Raw genomic sequence first — 2,500 nt, 5'->3', positions numbered from 1 at the left:
TTAGTCATCGGTTACTCAATTGCGAGACACACCAATGTCCCTCTCATCATGCTCGATAAGGAGAAGGTTACAGTCAGTTGTTTGTCTGGTGGCAGAATCTGCCACATCATGCATGCACTTTAATCTCTGCACAACAAGTACAAGTATGACTCTGTTATTGTACATGTTAGTGTGAATGACTTGAGACGTACCTCCCTGGACTATATGAAGAGAGACATGATTGAACTGTCAGAGTATGTGCTCCCAGCAGGTATGACCCTAGCCCTAAGCAGCATCCTACCTTTACCAAGAATGATACCACAATACCAACAAAAAATAGCTGACTTCAACAATTGGCTTAGTTTCTAGTGCCATTCTAAGGGGATCCAGTATCTGTCTGCCTGGGATGACATGGTCAACAGGCCCCGATGCTTTGCAGAGATAGCCTTCACCTTTCACCACTAGGTTGCTGGATCTTGGCCAAGGCTCTCACCTCTTCCATTGTGCCTTTTTAGGCAATGTCCCAAAGACAAACCATCCAACATAAAAGATCTGTCAAAAGGCAAATTGAAGATCATGTTGCTTAATGCTAGGAGCCTTAACCAGAAAATGGGCTCACTGGAGACTGTCCTTGGACTGGAAGATGCTGATGTCTGTGCAGTCACAGAAATTTGGTTCAGGGCTGTAGAGAGCACCTCAGCCTTACCAGGCTGTACCTCATTCCACACATTCTGACCCCCAAATTAGGTCAAGATGACTAAGTGTAGTGGAGTCTATATCTTCATTAAGGACAGGCACACCTCCAGACTGGTTTGTCAGCATGAAATACTGGAAGTACTCCAGGTACAACTGACAGTTGGTAAGACATCCATCCCAGTTATAGCTAGCTATATACCCCCTTCCATTACTCAGGACACCCACTCCTCTTACTTGGATCTACTTGACTTCATTCAGGTACCCCTAACACCCTGATCCCTGGTAACTTTAACTACCCCACCATAGACTGGGTGATCTATTCTTGCACTAATGCACTCTCTCAATGTTTCATCGACTTCATCAATTGTAACGCACTAGACCAGCTTGTCTCATCCACCACAAGAGGAGATAACATTCTGGACTTGGTTCTCACCAACATGGGTGCCTGCTGCACCACTCCCATAGTATGTTTTTCCCTGGTGAGATCAGATCATCAGACTGTCTCATTCAAAATTTCTATCACACTCAATCCCCCCAGCCATAATCAAGCTAAAAACTTCTCAAAAGCTGACTATGATCCCCTAAGGAAGGGTATCTGTAGGTTCACACCACCGACTCCTGTCAGAGGATGCAGACAACTATGCTGAACAGTATGCCAATGCAGTATACAAGCACCTGTACAACTGCATGGACTCAGCCATACCCAAAAGAACTAAAACCTGCTCAAGTAAACACAAACCTGTTTGGTGGACTTCCTCTAACAACAGGCTTCTCTAACAAAAGGAAGAAATTGTTGCCCAAGAGTATAAGGGAACAAATCCAAATTAGAAAAAACTCCCTCCTTAGCCTCAACAAGCAAATTAAATCACTAGCAAAAAACTCCAAGGCCAATTATAAATCGAAACTAGCCTCCATAGCAAAGAGAAACCATAAAGTCTTCTTCAGTTACATCAGGAACCTCCGCTCCATGGCAAAGTCCAGGTTTGTTCCAAATTAGTACTTAACAGTATCACCTACATTGATCCTGTTGACTTAGCCAACGTGATAGCAGATAGGTTCAGGGCAAGCTTCACCCCCCAGTCCCCCACAAAGGCCCTTCCAACATCCCCAATAACTTGTCCCACACCTCACATCTCTGTAGATCAAGTGTTACAGGCCCTATCCAAGATAAATAACACAGTTTCCATGGCACCTGATAGTATCCCAGGATGTGTTCTGCACCATCTCCAGAAAGAACTGGCTTCGCCATTGAGCACCCTATTCATCCACAGGCTAAGTACTGACTTCATTCCAGCAGAGTGGAGAACTGCCATTGTCATCCCCTTGCTCAAACGTGGTGCCACTACTGACCCTGGGAACTATAACCAGATTAGCTTGATATGTCTGATCTGTAAAGTCATGGAGCATATTATTATGGATCTCATAAACAAGGACATAGGCAATCTCCAAGCACTTGACCCCACCCAGTTTGGATTCATCAAGGGCAGATCTTGCCTGTTGAACCTGGTTGACTTCTTTGAGACTGTCACCAAGGCCCTGGATGTGGGAAAGTCAGTACATACAGCTTACCTTGACTTGGCCTAGGCCTTTGACACAATCCCGACTCGAGTATTATCAAAAAGCTAACACAAATTGCCGTAAATCACTATCTCATCAGGTGGGTGGCCAACTGGCACACTGTCAGGATCCTCAAAGTCAAAATAGGCACCTCTATCTCTGATAGTAGACCTGTCACTAGTGGGGTTCCCAGGGATCTGTCCTGGGACCCCTACTGTTTGGCATCTATTTTTCAGATGTCCAGGCAAAGACAAAAGACCTGTGGCTG

The sequence above is a fragment of the Protopterus annectens genome, chromosome 8.part0 (genome assembly GCF_019279795.1).
Source record: "Protopterus annectens isolate FY-2018-M chromosome 8.part0, PAN1.0, whole genome shotgun sequence".
Classification (NCBI taxonomy): Eukaryota; Metazoa; Chordata; order Ceratodontiformes; family Protopteridae; genus Protopterus; species Protopterus annectens.
The sequence above is the reverse complement of the archived record's forward strand: the minus strand, read 5'-3'. Positions refer to the sequence as shown.